Consider the following 20,777-nt stretch of genomic DNA (forward strand, 5'->3'; position numbering starts at 1 on the left):
CCAGGGTCGGGGATTAAATACGTGTTGGGCTTTCCACAGGGCATGGAGCCTACTTGAGATTCTCTCTCTCCCTCTTCCTCTGCCCCTCCCCTGCTCTCAGTCTCTGTCAATAAATAGATAGAAGATAGATTGATACATAGATACATAGATAAAAGTGAGGATTTGAATGCTGTCTCTGTGCTAGCCTACTTAACTAACCTGTCTCATCTATAAAGTGGTCACATCACTTCAACCCATCTCACAAAATTGTCAAGTTGAGAATCAAAATGAGATAACACATGTTACATCTATAAAGTATAACATGTTAAACAGATGAAAGTTTTTATTAATAATGACATTACAGGAATGTTGGTGCCCGTTGAACAATCTGTAGATAAAGATAGCATATTTCTGCTAAACTTCCCAGAAATCAAATTGTATATCAGAATCCATTTCTGTACATACTAACACATGGTTTTCATTCTTTTTCTGTAACCTTTTTGGTGGAGAAAAGGAAATTCAGTTCCTCAGGATACATGTTCTAACTCCTCATTATGGTGACTGGCAAATATCCAAAAGACATGTTTCTTTTAAACTATTTCTAGCCATGCTGAGGAAGGGACTCATTTTCTTTCACAGTACTTTTTGAATTTTTATCTTGCCTCTGCTGTTAGTTCATTCATGGGTTCTACCTCAAGCTTACTTGTGCTAAATGGAAGATATTTGCCTATATAATTATCATATACTTAAATTAGAATTATTCATATTTCAAATGGTCATTTTTATCATGTTACAGCGTACCACTTTTTATGTCTTTAGAACATGCCTTGTAACATATAAAGTCACTATGGATTTTTTTAATTTCATTTAGAGAACAGTTATGTAATAGCTTCAAATTACCTGAGAAGAGAGGAAAATTTACTGCAAAGTAGCCAAAATGATTTTGTAGACTCATTTACCACAGAGTAGCCAAAATGATGTTATAGACTCTAAACTTAATGAATTCTATCAAAAGAAATTTTTTTTTTGCTTATAGCAGAGTTAAGCTTCAGAAATATGAAAAGTAAGGAAGCCTAGAGGAGGGTGGGAGGAACCCCACCTGACATGGGGGTGAAACTAAACCTCATGTCTAAAAAATCCCTTTGCCTGGGCCGGTTGACACGGAGGAAACAGCCTAAACATCCTGAGTCCTCAAGGAAAAGTTCAGACTTGAGGAACTGATCAGTTGAGGAAAGACTGTCTTCCTAGATTGGCATTTTACAAACTGTTTTAAAATTTTGTCATTTATATTAATGCTAAAACTTCTTTTATCTGGACACTTATTTAGCTGATCCTCTCTCCACCCCTGGGATGGGCAGTGAGCAAGGCATTGCAGTCCTGAGTGTTATACTCAAAATGATTCTGTGTGTCAGGAGCTAAATTATCTTCTAATAAAATCTCCAATATGTTATTCTTACTCAGAAGGTTGTATGTGTTCTTATATGCTGACAGAGCATTTACAGTTCTTGGAAAAGCTTATTGCTTTTTATTGATGAGAGTTGGTTTTATTGGTCTTACTCTAAGCCATATTTGAAATTAACATGCTAAATGACCAATTTTTTTAACTTCTTAGTACGATAGGAAGGTAACGTGACCTCTTTATTCTGGATTTTTTATACAACTGGACACAATTCTTGTCTAAATATCTGGCTCAGTACTCTAAGGTCATAAGAAACATTCAATTTTTCAGAATTGAAGAACTGAATTAAATTAGTGTTAAACCATGTGTGGCCTGGAATAGGAAAGAGAGGAAAATAAATGATCGTTGGAAATGCCTTTGTGGCTACCATCCTTTTACTAGCCTGTGATTGATGAGCCTTTTGCTTTCCATCCTTATTCCCACCCTCCAACTCCCCCCACCCCCACTCCACCCTTGGCAGTTTGGAGATTTATCTTTGTTCACATCCCACATGGTGCGTAACAGATTACTTGAGACTTTTATTTGTGGTATCTCTATTTTGTTGTTGACATTAATGAGCTTGCTGTACAATATCACAAGAGAAATGGTGTTGTTATTTGGAATGTTAATGAATAGCTTGCCTGGCCAATTGCCATTTGTTCCAGTGTGTGAATATGGAGTGTGCGTGCCTACGTCTGTGCATGCGTGCATGCGTGTGTGTGTGTCTGTGTGTCTGTGTGTGTGTAAAAGAGAGACGAGTAGCAGGGGTGGGATTGCATTTTTTTCCTCTTCGCAGCCAGTGACGTGAGCCGTGCCTGGAACAATCAGACTCGCTGCAAACAGGGTAGTTGAAGATGTTGGGGGAGGCAGCCTGGTGTTTCTTAAGCTAACGCGGATCTCTGCTCTTTGAGCTGCTCAGGCACAACCCGACAGTTTCTTCAGCATTAGAGCTTTGCAGCGGTTGGAAAGTGCCTTTTTATTTCTCCGAGCTTCTTTCCCAGTCAACCTTCAAAATGATTGGCGTGAATAGTGTTCAGAGTACCAGCAAGGTGCGGGTGAGGACCTCAGGTTCCGTGAAATACTCCCGGGAGGATTCTATCCGGCGGCAGTCCCACCGGTCAAAGTCTATGAAAATTTCTAACTCCTCAGAGTTTTCTGCTAAGGATACCAAGGTAAAAAATGCCATGTTAAACCGTATTGAAAATTTGATATAGTCTTTGCTAATGTGCAGTGACAGACTGAGAAAGTAAGGTTAAAAAAAATGGCTCTAAGATAATCAGGTGAGATCCAATGAAAGGGATGGGATCTGAACTCCAAATATTAAGATTGCTGCAGCATGGGTCAGTTTTGTAAAAAGCTCGCTTGTGGAGAAGGGTGAGGCAATGCTCAAAATGAGATGATTGTGGGAAAGTGTTGGTTGGCACGTTGATCTTGTTTTTAGTCTCAGAAAGGTTGTCTTGACAAATGATTTGTCAGTGCAGTATATTTTTAGAATATCAAGAATACAGAGACATTGTGTATGATTTTATCATTCAGTTAGTTCCTTTTGCCTTCCTTTCCCTTCCTCTCCTTACAATATATGGGGCTGCTGTAATAGTGATCTGGTCTCTTTGAACTATTCTTGCCTTGTACAGAGTCATTAGCTTTGGGTGTGTGTAATTGGGAAGAATTTCTTCTTTCATGTTTTTTACACATATGTGTGCTGGTTGTGCTGCCATTAACCACTTGTTTTTTTGTGACTGTCAGTAGGATAATATTATCTCTGTTCATATGAAATGTGAAGGGAGTGATTACGTAGTGAAATGGGCATTTACTACATGCAACATATTCTTGAGATTCTTCCCACCACCATCTGTGTGAGCAGGGTACTCAGAAACACTCCCACTCCACAGGTTTAAAAATGGAATAATAGAATCATAGGATCACAGAACTCCAGGGCTGGAGATGTAGATGGTTATGATGGAGATTTTAGAGCTTTGGTAATGCACAGAGAAAGCTTCAGGAGGTGGATGTCAGTGGCATTTGAGTCTTCTCACAAGTTCTGTATCCAGACCCACTGAGAGTGACATTAGGCTTTCACCCTCCCACCTTTGACCTTCCCCATCCCCTTCTGTGACATTTACAGTATTAAAAGACTTTGGTAATGACAGGTTCCCTTCAAAGTATAGCAGAGGTGGGGATGAAGGGGACAAAATACATTAATGTGACCTTAAGAAACAAGTTGGCTTTTTGTCTACCCCATTAGATTATGACACGGTGGGATCTAACCCCATCAATCATTAGCAAAATTTCTAGCTAGAATGGCTTCAGGTATAGCTCTTTCCCCTTCAGTATTTTTTAAAAGCTGTATCTTTGGGGGAGAAATATGTGTCTTCACATGTCCTGTTCACATGTCTTCTTTACAGTCCTGTTAATGTGACTTCATGGTGATGTATCAGTCTCTATTGAAACCCCTATGTGACCCCCATGGCATGATGACTACTGTCTCCTGCTGTGATAGACCTGGATGGCTTATATTGTTAAATAACCAAATGTATGTAAGCGTGCATGTGATTCTCAACATGGCTCTAAAATTGGCTCCTTTTAAGAGTGCTAAGAAGCATCTTTCGATTTTGTTCTAACATGGATTATGCCCACAGTATGCAGTCAGAGACTTTGGGAAATAAATGCATCATCATCATCTACCACCAATCCTGTTGATGATTTAAGCATTGTAATATTAGTCTATTTACTCAGTACTATGGCTGGATAGTATAATTAATGTTGGAATCAGGCATAGATTTGAAATGAAAAGACTTTCTACTATCCTTTTTTGTTACACAGTACAGGTTTTCTTATTTGATATTGGATCTATGCAAGAGAAAGCCAGACATTTTTTTTCTTTCAGAATATTGCCAGCATTGCAAGGAGTGAATAGTATAAAAGACCCCTGTAGAATTGTAATCAATAGGTCATCATATGGTACTTTGGAAATTATAGTCAAATTTTTTAAACTATATTTTTTAAGCATATGTGGTCTCTAAGTTTTGGAATGTATATTTAAGAATGCAACTAAGTCCCCAATATCTCACAAAAAGTATATTTGTGGGATTATTTAATCTTTTTAATTTGAACACCAGAAGGACCATTCATTAGAATGGGAAATTAGATAGATTGAACTTCATCTTTCACTAACCATTTTTGTTCCCTAAATGAAGTTAACTGGATAACAGGATAGCCTTGCACCATAAATATAGGAGACTGAATTATATTATAGATTCGTAAATATGTATCAACACATAATTTCTATCCACAGTGTAAACCTTTTACTCCAGGGAATAATAGAGTTCTTATTTACTTTACTTCTATCTAGTAGTACTTTTTTTAGCACTTAAAATCAAATTAAGTGTTTCTTCCTGCTAATCATGTAAATAAAACTTTTTAATTTTCTCTTTATCCAAAATGAAAGATATCTAATCCAGTGATTAGAAAAAAGTCTTCTCCCCACCCCCTCCAAAAAGGTAAGGTGCTTGTGATACACGCTCCTGGGATTTAATTTTGTCTCTTCAGAACTCCAGCTTTTCCTAAATTAGGTATATTAATAATTGTCCTTTGTCGGAGAGCTGGAGTTATAACATGTTTTGTATTCCTTGAAAGCTTTTATTTTTCAAGGTTCTAACTTCTGTTCTCTAAAAACATAATGGTTTATTTAAGTTTGATTCATCTGTTGTCCTCACTTTTTATCTGGCTTATTCAATTTTGTCCTTCATTTGAAGCAGGTGTTAAAGGACTTCAGAAAGGATTAGATACTCTTGCTTTTTGTTTTAACAAAATAGCTTTCCCTAATCTAATCATTTTAAATTAAGAAAATTCATTTTTCTAGTCCTTTGTGGTTCATTTTGACATAGTCTGAAGAATATTATTTAAACTACTAAAACACAATCTGTTTATTATTTTCTTTAAAACTTGATATTCTATGTGGCCTTTTTTTTCCTTTAAGGTATTTTAAATTATATTCTTTAGACCTCCAGATAGAACTTGGTTTTGTCCTTTGTTCTATAACATTGTTTATGTCAAATTCTGAAGCAGATGTAGGACACGTGTCAGTACGTTTTAGAAGGATATGCATTTTGTGATGAGTGCATTCATTGTTCAACTGTGTTAATTGTGACTTTGGTTTAAGCTATTTATCAGTTAAGCATCTGTTATTAGAAGAGTTATCAGTGAGGCTCCTGGCCATGAGGGGGCAGTACAGACCTTCCTGCTGTCAAGCCCAGTTGGTTGGTTGCTCTGCTTTTGACAGAAGTAACATTTTGGAATCAATTTCTTAAGAGGCAGATACTCCAGAATTTGGTATGTATAGTATAAGAAATGTTGATTAGGCATCAACTCTGCCAAGAATTTCCACATGTCTCCCATGGATCTAGTTATATCTCAAGTATAAATTATTTAAATATTGCTTAGGTTTCTTGGTATTTTTGTTGTTTTGTTCTTGGTTTTGTGGGGGGGGGGGGTTTACTTTGAAACAAGGAAGGCAATTTATTGTAATGAGATTATACTGAAGTTCTATATATGATCCCCAATGCATAGAAAGTAATTTCCTCCACACTGTTGGAGAAGGCATCACTGAGCCACAGAGAAACTCAAAGTGCTATAAATAAGTTCATTTTTACTAATCTACCCAAATTGAAAATGAGATGATTAAAAGGACACTTTTAAGTACTTTTCATAAATTTTAACCATTGCCTTTCATTCACTGGAGTTTGTAATGCCTTTCATTAACTCCAAACACTAAAGTCTCTTCCTTGCAGTCTGCCGTTTTTCTTCCTGTGGTGAGTAATTATCACAAAGCTGCTCACTGGAGTAACTTCTGACAGAGATTTAAACATCTTCCCCTAAATGGAGTTTGTCCAAAATATGAAAACTGGCATGATATTTGAGGCAACATAAAAAAAGAAAAAGTTATTTTTGAACTGTAACCAATAGAAAAGCGCCCCAGGAGGCAGAGAACAGCAATGCAGTTGACCAGAAGTTCACAAACAAATATACACATACTCATGTAGACATCTTTGCATTTAACACCTTATCTCCAATACATTTTATACAATTGCTACGTGTTGCACAGATTCAGCCATACACAGACACTACCTGAATGTCACTGCATGGCCGTCACCCTGAGGAGGGCTCTATACAACTTTTCTAAAGGAGCTTATTCTTGACTTTTTTGAAAACAGAGTCTAAAGAAGTTCTTTATACAATCATGCATTTACAGAAATACCACAAGCCATGTCATGGTGTCAGGTCTGCCCTTCTAAATATAGGATTCATTAGCATACTGAGTTGGTCGATTTAGTTTTTAACTTGAGTAAGCCGATTATAGATTTGAAACATAAATCTATAAAAGTTCATGTTGATAATATCACTTATTTCCTTCTTTTTTAAATATAAGATTAAAAAATTTTTTAATGTTAATTTATTTTTGAGTGGCAGAGAGAGACAGATGGTGAGCAGGGGAGGGCAGAGGGAGAGGGAGACACAAAATCCGAAGAAAGCTCCAGGCTCTGACCTGTCAGCACAGAGCCCAGCGTGGGGCTCGAACTCACAGAACCATGAGATAAGCTGAAGTCAGACGCTTAACTTACTGAGCCACCCAGGTGCCCCTCACTTTCTTCTTTATTTCTTGTTGAACTACATTATACATTATAGATCAGGAAAACCTCAACCTGATGCTTTTGTTTCATTTTGTTGTAGGTGACTTTAACAATCATGGTTGAATCCTGGAGACATTTTTTTGAGGACTGATATGAGACTAGAGATTAAACTAAGGGTTCTCTACTTGATCATAGTGTGGATTCAAACAAATTGTTTGAAGTTACTATTTAACAGTATGGCAAAGAAATCAATTTCTCCAACACTGAAATTTCAGAGTAAAACCGGTACTTTGGGTAGTGCTTAATGGAAAAAGTTGACTATTTGCCGTCTGTGCCAGGGTGCTGCATCCTTGTGGTCGGGCCTGGGTCTTGCTTCCTATAATTAGCAATATGTGCCTAGATAGTCACTTCTCCCTGAAACTCATCCATAAAATGCATGGGTTGATAAAATGATAGCTTTGTTCTGAACAGTGTTAATTTTAGAAATCTTGCGGGGGTTGGTGGAGGTTATTTCCTCTGTAAAAGGAATCTAAAGACTGAGCTAGATTCAGGGGAAGGTGAATTTTATCTGTATTTTGAACAAAACTCTTCCTTTGCTAGGAGATGTTAACCATAAACATGTTGAGGGGAAATGGAAGTGCCTAATTCCTTGTTTTGTAAAAATATGTTGCAATTATGATGAAAGGCACTATCAACTCAATCCTCTCTATTCTGCATAAGCTTTGCTTGTTATTTCTTTAGTATTGTTAGATAAATGTTATTCATTTCTTCTTCTGTGAATCAAATCTACATGCAAAGGAACCTTAAAGATGCAATTGTAATGCCTGTTGCAACCTAAAATTTTTCATTAGAGGTTTGCAGATTGTTGTCATTCTTAACTAGATTCCTTTTGTTCTGTAGATTAAGGCTAGAGCCTGGGAAGGAGATTCTGGTCAAATGGATCATTTTTATTTGCCTATTCAAAAATACATGTATAATATGGGAAAAATCCTTGGTCATAATTTGAAAAAAAACTCCTGCAAATGTCTGTTTATGTGTATTTTTTATTCTTAAATTGAAGCAGAATATCTTTCAATCTCATAAATTCACCCTTTAGTTGAATCCTTTCAGGACAATATATTTAAATATTGGGGTCAGTAGTCAGTATTTTTTTAAGTTTATTTATTTTTGAGACAGAGAGAGAGAGAGCATGACAAGTGGAGGAAGGGGAAATAGGGGCAGAGAGAGAGAGACAGAGGAACCATACCAAGCAGGTTCCACACCTTCAGCATGGAGACTGATGCGGGGCTTGAAATTACAAACCATGAGATCATGGTCTGAGCTGAAATCAAGAGTTGGACGTTTAACCCCCAGATGCCTCTGGGGTCAGAATTCAGGAACAGCTGTCTGTACTAATTACACACACATTAGAGAATTAAGGAGGAAGTGTCTTTCACAAAGCAAATGTGGCAGTGTAAAGATAAAAATAATTTTATCTCCAGAACTCTGTTTTTCTTATATTGGCTTTACTGCCTTTCTACTAGAGTCCGTTCTTGTGTTTCAAGGAGTTATACTTCTCCTTCAGGTCTGATTCTGCCATACTAACAAGTTTTGATGTGTTAATGTGATCTTTACCTAAAGGAGGTCTTAAAAAGCAACCTGGCTCCTTCTGGAAGGTCTTTCTGCAGACCAAATTATAATCAGTAGCTGTTTAGCTCTCTTAAGGGTTTAGTCAGCCTTGCCCCCAAGCTTGTACTAACCACTGGGTTTGTTTTTAAATTATAAAGCTAGCAAAGTGATACTAGTTTTTGTTGTTGGGTTTGGTGTTTCTTTGTTTTTTAATTCTCCTTCAACCCCTAATCACCAGCTTGTTTCTGAATTTCTCAGATCCTCATAGTACTTTTATGTAAATTAATACTTTTTTCCCTTTAGATAATACAAATGATTATTTAAGATGTTGAGCTGACTATGGCTTTTGACCCTTGAATATAATTAAAAGCAGATCATCATTTACCCATTTGCACTTCATTAAAGTGCCAGTGGAGTTGTGCTTTGGTTTGAATGTCTCTAAAATAACTCCCAGTGTTACACTGTGTTCTTGATATGCTACCTCCTGCCTTTCTTTTTGAACACATTCTTCCAATCACGGTGCTCTAAAGCAAGTAGCTCAGAGCTTCCATGCTGTATGTGAACACTAATGAAATTGCTGGGCCATGCTGCATATTACATCCCCATGACTTATTTATTTTATAACTGGAGCTCATGTATTTATGAGCTCATTTTTTGTTGGTTGGTTGGTTTTTTCATATTCTGTATATGGGTGAGATCATTGATATTTGTCTGAACTGCATGTAGCATGGTGCCCTCAAGGTCCATCGATGCATCCATGTTGTTAGAAATGGCAGAATTTCATTCTTCTTTTATGGCTGAATAATAATTGAAAATAATTGAATAATTGGACATACATATATTTCTTTGTTCATCCATCAGTGGACATTTAGGTTGTTTCTGTGAATTTTTCTTTCTAAATGAGATATGTTTATTTGTTTCATAATGCTTTTCTCCCATATTAAAGTATAAATATCTTTCTTTTTTAATGTTTATTTATTTATTTTGAGAAAGAGAAAGACATGGGCAGAAAGAAATGGGCTGTCAGCAAAGAGCCCGATGTGGGGCTTGATCTCACAAACCATGAGATCATGACCTGAGCTGAAATCAAGAGTCAGATGCTTAGCCAACTAAACAGTCCACGTGCCCCAAGTGTAATATATTTCTGTGTCACAAAATACTCTTCTTCAATGTTATTTTAATAGTATTATTCAATAGTGCCTCTTATGAATCAAAAAAAAAAATGGGGTGCCTGTGTGGCTGTCCGTTAAATGTCCAATGTTGGCTCATGTCATGATCTCTCAGTTCAAGGGTTCAGGGATTCAAGCCCTGCATTGGGCTTTGTGCTGACAGCTCAGAACCTGGAGCTTGCTTCAGATTCTGTGTCTTCCTCTCTCTCTGCCCCTCCCCTGCTTACATTCTGTCTCTCAAAAATAAATAAACATGAAGAAAGAAAGGAAGGGAGGGAGGGAGGAAGGAAGGAAGGAAGGAAGGGAAGAAAGAAATTAATTAATTGCTGGTCCATGCCATCATTTTTGGTATATCTAGCATAATACTTGATTTGTCAGAATCAATGAAAAAGAAAAAAGAAAAATATGTAAAATAGTAAGATGAGAGTTCAGGGAGGAAAACAGAATCCTTGCATTTTTAAGATACTCATTGTTGAAGATTGAGGGAGGTTAACAGCATCAATAGTAATCTCAATTTAACCATCTGGGAGTTCTTATTTGGGAATATGCATGGTCCATCTTGGATTTTCCAAGATGATGGCTTTCCTTTATTTTATTCTGTTGTTAGATCATGCCTGCTTGCCTGGTTTATAATTCAGGGATTGCATTCAGTTTAGGGACTAATAGGAAATTTTTGGAGAATGTTTTTATATACTCTTTCATAGTGATGCACAAAACATGGGGAGCTGGTTTGTTCCTTCTCAGGAAGTGGCTCCTTCTCAGTCATTTATCATGAGAGTTACTATTTTATCTTTGATTTTAATAAAGATTTTGGAGCATTATCTTATTCTTCAAGTAGATCACTTTTCATTGTTTTTTAAAAGCTAGTCTTTCACATTCTGATGGTACAACATTGAGTTTATTATTTGTGCACACAAATCATCTGATCTTTGTGGAATTTGTTTTTCTAGATAGATTATTGGAATGTTTCATGTCAAAAATTTTAAGAAAGTACTAGCTGAGATTCAGTTTTTATAGCCTGACTCATCTCATAATATAACACTGTTTGGAGCCTGCAGTTAAGTATTAGAAGGCAAGATGATACCCAAGGCACTAGAGACATTAATATACTTACCCACTACTGCCAGATTCAAACCTGGCAAGCCAAGTTTTTGTTTGATTTGATCAATCAAATAAGATTATATAGCTGTTCCAGATACAGTAATCCCCTTGCATCCAGGGGGATGCACTGAATCATGCACTGAATGCACCGATTGATGCCAAATGTTTACAGCAAGCAATAGGACCTTCTCTAGAGCCCCTAGCAGCTCACAATAAAGAAATACATTACTATCGAGCTTTTTGTTAAAGTTTTCTCCTAAGATTTCCCAGTGTAGGGAGGGTTGGGGTCTAGTTAATAACTAAGTAGACCAAATAGGCATACAGATATAGGAGAGTGCTTTGAGAGAAGAAGCTCTTTACTGTCACCTAAAAGGACTGATAAATACCAGCAGTGTACTGATTTATGACAGTTTTCCACAGAGCACTTTTTATTTTTTTTATTTTTATTTTTTTAATTTTTTTATTTATTTCTAGGAGAGAGAGAGAGAGAGACAGCGTGAGCAGGGGAGGGTCAGAGAGAGAGGGAGTCACAGACTGAAACAGGCTCCAGGCTCTGAGCTGGCAGTCAGCGCAGAGCCCGACATGGGGCTCGAACCCACGAACCGCGAGATCATGACCTAAGCGAAAGTCGGACGCTTAACCGACTAAGCCACCCAGGCGCCCCTCACAGAGCACTTTTTAAAGAATGGGTAAAGTGGAAAGGCTCAGGGCACCTCAGTGGCTCAATTGGTTAAACGTCTGACTCTTGATTTTTGGCTCAGGTCATGATCTTGCAGTTTGTGGAATGGAACCCCATGTCAGGCACTGTGCTGAGAGCCTGCTTGGAATTCTCTCTCTCTGCCCCTCCCCTGTGCACGCGTGCTCGTGCTCACTCACTCTCTCTCTGGCTCTCTCTCTCTCTCTCTTTCTTTCTCATGCGCACATGCTCTCTCTCTCAAAATAAACATTTTCTAAAAATTATTTTTTAAAAATCAGTAAAAAATGGAAAATCTCTCCAGAATACTTTATACTGAATCTCCAAAATGATTGAAAGAGATTACTTCTGGAAAGCAAGAATCAGAAGTAAATCAAGTGACTGTATACTCATTGTATGCATTTTAGTAAGTTTTTATTATAAAAATTATATATATGTATGTATTGCCTTGTTAAACTTTTTTAAATGAATAGAAGGGAAAATAGCATATATATGTGCATATAAAACCGGACTAATTTCCAGTGACTAGAATGGTTTGTGTAGAAAAGCAGGCTAGAGATGATGGCAATGGAGTAGGAAGACACTGGGCTTGCCTCATCCCATGAGTACAACTAGATAACTATCAAATCATCCTAAATACCCTAGAAATCAATCTGAAAACTGGCAGAAACTCCACAATTAAAGGTACAGAAGAGGTTTCATGGAAGGAGGTAAGAACTGTGGATGCACGGTTTGGGAGAGAAGTGAATTGTGGCTGCTGTGGTAGGGGGGAAGTTGCAGTCATGGAGAAAGGTGAGGGACAGACCAGCACACAGGAGAGTGCATGGGAGAAATGAATCGCCATAACAATTGCCTTGGACAAAAGCGAGGGGGCCAAATTTTGTGAGTTCTTGCAAACAGCAGAGGTTAAACCCTAGATTTTAAAGGTCAGCATGCTTGGCTCTTGGATAGCTCAGAGGACATTGAGACTGCTCTCGGGGATAAGGCAAGCAAATAACCTGTGGACATATACCGTGGAAACAGTGATCTGAAGAGAGCTTGAGGCACACAGTAGGGAGGTTATTTGCTAGTCTCTCAGAGCTCATCCCTGAGAGAGAGCATTCAGAGGCTCTTCTGGAACAAAGGAATGGATAGGCATTATTTCCCTCCCCTGCTATACAGCATAAGCACAGGGCCACGTGTGGGAACAAGTGCAGTACCAGTACTCAGTCCTGAACTTGCTTAAACGAGCCCCACCCCCATGCTCTAGGGGAACGGGCCCTCCCAGTTATGCTTGCCTCAGTTCCAGCGTAGCAATTCCTTTCCCCAGATGACAGGTCTAAACCCCTGCTCAGACCATATTTACTGGTATAGGAATTTTGTGGAGACTCAGTTCCAGTGGTGGTGGCAGCAATAGGTCTTATTTCACAAGCAGACCAGAGCACACCTAGTTAAAATGCTCCACATTCAGGCCAGGGAACAAACATTGCCCATGGCAGACACAGAGACTCTGTGGATGAGGACAAAAAAGCAAAGCACATGCAGCACACATAGGAGACACTACAGGAAGCTCCAGGCCCTGGGGAACAGAGGACAGTACACAGCAAGGCATTATAGGATCTCTTCTTCATAAGGCCATTTGCCTCAGGAATAGAAGATGTAGCTGACTTTCCTAACATAGAGAACCAGGCACAGAGACTTAAGCAAAGTAAGAAGACAGAGAAATTTGTCTCAAATGAAAGAACAGGACAAGACCACAGCAAAACAGATAGATGTAAGTAACAAGACTGATAGAGAATTTAAAGTAGTGATCATAAGAATACTAAACTTTCAGACTGGAGAAAAGAGTGGAAGACATGAGTGAGACCCTTAACACAGAGATAAGGAATAATAAAGCAGAAATAAGGGGTTCAATAAATAAAATTAAAAGCACACTCAATGGAATGAACAGCCAGGTGGAAGAAGCAGAGGAATGAATTACTGACTTAGAAGACAGAGTAGTGGAAATTAAATGAGCCAACCTAAAGAGAAAAAATAATTAATGCAAAATGAAAATAGACTTAGGGAACTTAGTGACTCCGTTAAATGTAACAAAATTCATATTATAAGAGTCCCAGAAGAAGAGAGGGAAAAGGCAGGAGAAAGTTTATTTGAAGAAATAATAGCTGAAAACTTCCCTAATCTAGGGAAGGAAACATATCCAGATTCCAGAAGGCATAGAGAACTCCCATCAAAATCAACAAAAGCAGATCCTCACCAAGACATATTGTAATCAAATTGGCAAAATATGTGATAAAGAAAAAAAAATTTAAAGCAGCAAGACAAAAGAAGACAGTAACTTGTAAGGGAAGACCCATATGGCAGCAGGGGATTTTTCAGTGGAAACATTAAAAGCTGGAAAGGAGTGGCATAATATATTCAAAGTGCTGAATGGAAAAATTTGCAGCCAAGAACACTATCCAGGAAGGCTATCATTCAGAATAGAAGGAGAGATAAAGAATTTCTCAGACAAAGACTAAAGAAGCTTGTTGATCATTAAATCAACCATGCAAGAAATATTGAAGAGGACTTTTTGAGTGCAGAGGAGAGACCAAATGTGGCAATATGAATTTAGGAAACACAAAAGTGGTAAAAAAAAAAAAAAGAATATTTCTGTAAAAAAATCAGTCAAGGAACTCACTAAATAAAAGTATATAAAATATAAAAAAGCCTAACTAAAATGTGGGTAGGAGTAAAGAATGGATTCAAACCTAAACAACCATCAACTCAAATTAGATTGCTGTATACAGAAGGGGTTAAGTGACCCATGAAAGAAAGAATGAAAAGAAAAGGTCAGGAAAAATCTTGAAAAGCAATCACAAAACAAATAATAAAACAACAATAAATACATATCTATTAATAATTACTTTGAATGTAAATGGACTAAATGTTCCAAAAGACATATGGTGGTGACTTGGATTTAAAAAAAAAAAACACCCATCTATATGCTGCTTACAAGAGACTCACTTCAGATCTAAATACACCTGCAGATTGAAAGTGAGGGGATAGAGAAACATCTATCATATGCAAATGGATTTCAGAAGAAAGCTGGAGTAGCAATTTGTATATCAAACAAAATATAGACTTTAAAACAATGGCTGTAACAAGAGACAAAGAAAGACACTGTATAATTATAAGGGTAGGGTCCAAGAGGAATATAGAGCAATTGTAAATGTTTATGCACCCAACATAGAGGCACCTAAGTACATAAAACTATTAATAACACAGATATAGGAACTAATCTATAATACAATAACAGTAGAGGACTTTACCACCCCACTTACATCAATGGAGAAAACATCTAAGCAGAAAATCAAGAGAAAAAGAAAAAAACAATGACTTTAAATGACACACTGGAACAGATGGATTTAACAGATATTTTAGAACATTCCATCCCAAACCAGCATAATACAGTCTTTTCAAGTGCATGTGGAACATTTGCCGGAAGAGATCACATGTTAGCCTGCAGAACTAACCTCAACAAACTCAAGAAGATTGAAGTCATACTATGGATCTTTTCTGATCAAAATGCTATGATGCTAGAAGTCTACCAAAGAAAAAAATCTGGAAAGACCACAAATACATGGAGGTTAAATAACATGCTTCTCAACAATAGATGGGTCAACCAGGAAATAGAAGAAGCAAATAAAAACTAAATGGAAACAAGTGAAAATGAAAACAACAGTCCAAAACCCCTGGGATACAGCAAAAGTTGTTTTAAGAGGGAAGTTTATAGCAATACAAGTCTACCTCAAAAAGTAAGAAAAACCTCAAACAACCTAGCTTTACACCTTAAAGGAGCTAGAAAAAGAACAACAAACAAAACCTAAAATCAACAGAAGGAAAGAAATAATAAAGATTAGAGCAGAAATAAATGAAACAGAAAGTAAAAAAATAATAATAGAACAGATGAAACCAGGAGCTTGTTCTTTATTGAGAAGAAAGGACTCAAATAAATAAAATCACAAAGAAAGGAAAAATAACAACCAACAATACAGTAATGCAAGCAATTATAAAAAAAATAGTATGAAAAACTAGATGCCAACACATTGGACAACCTAAAAGAAATGAAAAAATTCCTAGAAACATATAAATTAACAAAACTGAAATAGGAGGTAGATAATCTGAACAAACTGATAACTAGCAAAAAAAATGAGTTAGTAATTAAAAAAAAAAATCCCAACAAACAGAAATCCAGGACCAGATGGCTTCACAGGCAAATTCTAGCAAAGATTTTAAAAAGACCTAATACCTGGTCTTCTGAAACTATTTCAAAAAAGAAAGATGGAAAACTTCTAAATTTATTCTATGAGGTCAGCATTACCTCAGTACTAAAACCAGATAAAGATACCACTAAAATGAGAAGTACAGGCCAGTATCCCTGATGAGCACAGATGCAGAAATCTTCAACAAAATACTATGAACTGAATCCAACAATACATTTAAAAAATTATTTACCACCATCAAGTGGGATTTATTCCTGTGTTGCAAGGGTGGCTCAATATTTGCAAATCAGTCAATATGATATACCACATTAATAAGAGAAAGGGTAAGAACCATATGATTATTTTAATATCTGCAGAAAAAACATTTGAGAAAATACAACATCCGTTCATGATAAAAACCATTAACAAAGTAGGTTTAGAGGGAACACACCTCAACATGATTAAGGCCATATATGAAAAGCCAACAGTGAACATCATCCTAAATAGGGAAACACTGAGAGGTTTTCCCCTAAGTTCAGGAATGGACAAGGATGTTCATTCTCACCATTTTTATTCAGTATTGTGCTGAAAGACCTAGCCTCAGCAGACAACAAAAAGAAATAAAAGGCTTCCAAATCAGTAAGGAAGAAGTGTAACTTTTGCTATTTGTTGGTGACATCATGCTCTCGATAGAAAATTCAAGAGACTGCTCCAAAAAACTTATAGAATTGAAAAACAAATTCAGTAAAGTCACAGGATGTAAAATCAACATACAGAAATCTGTTGTATTTCTGTGGACCAATAATGAAGTAGTAGCAGAAAGTAAAATTTTTAAAAAAAATCCCATTTACAGTTGCACCAAAAATAATAGTATACCTAGGAACAAGCTTATTCCTATGTTTAGGAATTCAGTTATACCTAGGAATAACCAAAGAGGTGAAAGACCTGTACTCTGAAAACTATAAAACACTGATGAAAGAAATTCAAGGTGGTGTGAAGAAATGGAGAACCATGTATTGGAAGAACAAATCTTGTTAAAATATCTACACTATCTAAAGTAAGCTACAGATTAACACAATCTCTATGAAAATACCAAAAGCATTTTTCACAGAACTAGAGCAAGCAGTTCTAAAATTTATGTGGAACCACCAAGGACCTCAAAATAGCCAAAGCAGTCTTGAAAAGGAAAAGCAAAGCTGATGGCATCCCAATTCTGGACTTAAAGTTCTATTACAAAGCTATAATAATCAATATAGTATGGTACTGACACCAAAATCAATATATGGATAAATGGAACAGAATAGGCAATTCAGAAATACACCCACAACAATATGATCAATTAATATTTGACAGAGAAGAAAGAATATCCAATGGAAAAAAGACAGCCTCTTCAACAAACAGTGTTGGGAAAACAGACAGCTGCATGCAGAAGTGAGAAAGTGGACAAGTTTATTATACCATATACCAAATAAATTAAAAATGGATTGACCTAAATGTGTGACCTGAAACCATAAAAGTCCTAGGAGAGAACATAGACTGTAAGCACTATGACATTAGTTGTAGTAACATTTTTTTTAGATATGTCTCCTGAGGCAAGGGAAACAAAAGCAAAAATAAAGTATTGGAACTACATCAAAATAAATAGCTTCTGAGCAGTGGAGGAAATAGTCAATAAAACAGAAAAGCAACCTGTGGAATGGGGAAGATATTTGCAAATGACATACCTGATAAAGGATTAGCATCCAAAATGTAAAGAACTTACACAACTCAACACCCAAGAAACAAATAATCCATTTAAAAATGGGCAGACGACATGAACAGGCATTTCTCAAAAGTAAATCCAAATAGCCAACAGACACATGGTAAGATGTTCAACATCACTCATCATCAGGTAAATGCAAGTCAAAACTACAATGAGCTATTACCTCACACCTGTCAAAATGGCTAAAATCAACAACACAAAAACCAAGTGTTGGCGAGAATGTGGAAAAAAAGAATACTTGTGCAGTGTTGGTTGGATTTCAAACTGGTGCAGCCACTGTGGAAAACAGTATGGAGGTTTCTCAGAAAGTTAAAAATAGATCTACCCTTTAATCCAGCAATCTCACTACTAGGTATTTACCCAAAGAATACAAAAACACTTAATTCAAAAGGGATATATGTATCCCTATCTTTATAGCAGCGTTATTTACAATATTGGAAGATTCAGAAGCAACCCAACTGTCCATCGATTGATGAATGGCTAAAACAGCTATGGTATATATCTATCATATATATGATGGAATATTTTCCACCCCAAAAAGAATGAAATCTTGTCATTTGCAACAACATGGATGGAGCTAGAGAGTATAATGCTAAGCGAAGTAAGTCTGTCAGAGAAAGAAATACCATATGATTTCACTTATATGTGAAATTTAAGAAACAAACATGCAGAGGGAAAGAGAAAACGAGAGAGAGAAATTAAGAAACAGATTCTTAATTATAGAAAACAAACTGATGATTACCAGAGGGGAGAGGGTAGGGGGATGGGTTAAATAGGTGATGGGGATTAAGGAGTGCACTTGTGATCAGCACTGGGTGATGTATGGATTGTTGAAAATGATGTTATGCACATGAAACTAATGGAACAATAACTGGAATTATGTATGTTAACTAACTGGAATTAAAATTAAAAGTTAATATTTGAAAAGATGTAGGAAAGCATAAAAAATTCAAAAAAGAAAAAGGTTTATGTATATTAATTAACTTGTTGTTTAGCAAATACCAAAAAACAGAGATTACTTTTTTAAAATTACATCTTTTCCAAGCCACTATATTTTAGCAGTTATGGGACTAAATTGTGTTGCTGTCAAAATTTTCCATCTGTAGTGAAAATGATAGTGAAAGACCAGTCCTCCCCTGGGAAACATTCCTTTATTTGAGATTGTCCTTGATACCTATTTTTATGGAATGATGACAGTAGTGGACAGTCATGGTTTGGTTTGTTTTTAAAAATTTATTCCCTCACTTGACAAAATTTAAAACTTGGTAATTCCAAAGCCTCTTTAGAAAAATTTCCTGTTTATGAAACCCAAAACCCTCATAGTCCCTAGATTAGATCATTTAATTTGGTTGAATTGATTGTTTTTGATAAAATCTAGTTCCATTTTATTTGTCTTTCCATGCTTGTCTAATCCATAGAAATGACAGAGAACAAATGCCACGCCTGGTGTTCTCTCTAAATGTCAAAGTCCTCCAAGGATCATATTTTACAGGCTATTTGTTAAAAGAACTCTACATGTTACCCACTAAACAGTTTTTTAACTGTGTACATTAACTTTACTATCATGTTCATAATCATTAAGCAGTTGATCATTTTTCTTAGGTATTTAAGCAATACTGGAGTGCCTGGGTGGCTAAGTAGTTTAAGTGTCTGATTCTTGACTTTGGCTCAGGTCATGATCTCACAGTTCATGGGTTTGAGCTTTGTGTCGGACTCTGTGCTGACAGTGCTGAGCCTGCTTGGGGTTCTCTCTCTCCCTCTCTTTCTCTGACCTTCTCCCACTCATTCTTTCCCCCCCCCAAAATAAATTAATTAAAAAATAAAAATAAACAATACTGCGTGTAATTTATAAAGACACTTAAAGGGGAACCTGGGTGGCTCAGTAGGTTAAGCATCCAACTTTGGCTCAGGTCATGATCTCACAGCTCCTGAGTTCAAGCCCCGCATGAGCCTCTGTAGTGACAGCTCAGAGCTTGGAGCCTGCTTCAGATTCTGTCTCCCTCTCTCTGCCCCTCCCCTTGTTGCGCTCTCTCTCTCTCTCAAATATAAATAAATATTAAATTTAAAAAGACACTTAGAATTTATGTTTTTCTTATGCCCTAAAATTATGAAGCATCTTTATTATGGTACATGCCTGGAAGTTCTTAACAAGTAAGGTTTACCAATAGGAAGGTCTAACAACTGATTACGGCAAGTAGAATTCAAAATCTCCTTTGAAAATACTGGTTATTGGTATATTTTTCAAAAGCGTGGCTTAGCTATCCAAATCCAAACAAGATTTTGATAAATTATAGTGCCAGAGGATTAGGGTATAAGAATTAAAAACTAAAGTCAGGAGATAATTGTAAGTGCAGTGAATTTGAAAATCATGGCATTTATACAGGTCAGAAAATAGTTACGTTTGATGAAGAACAGAACATGTGCTAAAGAAGCTGGTGATTCACTAAGAGCATAGTTACATTACATTTTCCCAAGCTCTCTGGCTCTAAGGATTGCCACATTAAATCACATCTACATGTTTTTGGATACTAGTTTTTAATGCCCACATTCGTTTGAAAATGGAGATTCCTTTTAAATATATGTAGCAGTCTTTCCATCTATACTTGAGTGAGAATATCTCTTCTACCTGGGATACATATCCTGTCTCAGGAGCTTTTTGACACGATCATGGCAAGTTGGTTTGGGGAAGGACAAAGAAAGTGTAAAGTAGTAAATAAAAACATGGACTCTGAAGTCAAATTAGTCTTAACATTTGAGTTCCAGTTTTGCCGCTTAGTAATTACTCTGTCACTGGGGTAAGGTTGCCATATTTAGCAAATGAAAATACAGAAAACTCCGTTAAATTTGAATTTCAGATAAATTATATTTAGTATAAATATGTCTCATGCAAAATTTGGGAATATACTTATGCTAAAAAAGTCATTCATTGTTTATCTGAACTTCACAATTTATTGGGAATCCTACATTTGAACTAACAACCTACAATCTGCAGCAAGTAACAATCTGCCTTGAGATAAGTCAAAAGGAGTAAATTATATTTGTAGAGAGTTAAATAATGTACATAAGACCTCAGTTCAGAGCCCAGCACATAGTATGATAGCTATATCACAATAAATGACAACTATATGGAGAGTGTTCTTTCAGTTGTCAGACATCTAGCTTGGCATCTTGAA

At 36.5% G+C, this 20,777-nt stretch overlaps 1 protein-coding gene across 3 annotated transcripts in view; it reads left to right on the forward strand.

The window, feature by feature from the left end:
* The window catches only part of PSD3 (pleckstrin and Sec7 domain containing 3), a 380,191-nt gene that overhangs the window by 150,196 nt on the left and 209,218 nt on the right, over positions 1-20,777 (forward strand). The window lies entirely within an intron of this gene.

The sequence above is a fragment of the Hyaena hyaena genome, unplaced genomic scaffold (assembly GCF_003009895.1).
Source record: "Hyaena hyaena isolate Hyena2069 unplaced genomic scaffold, ASM300989v1 scaffold_100, whole genome shotgun sequence".
Classification (NCBI taxonomy): Eukaryota; Metazoa; Chordata; class Mammalia; order Carnivora; family Hyaenidae; genus Hyaena; species Hyaena hyaena.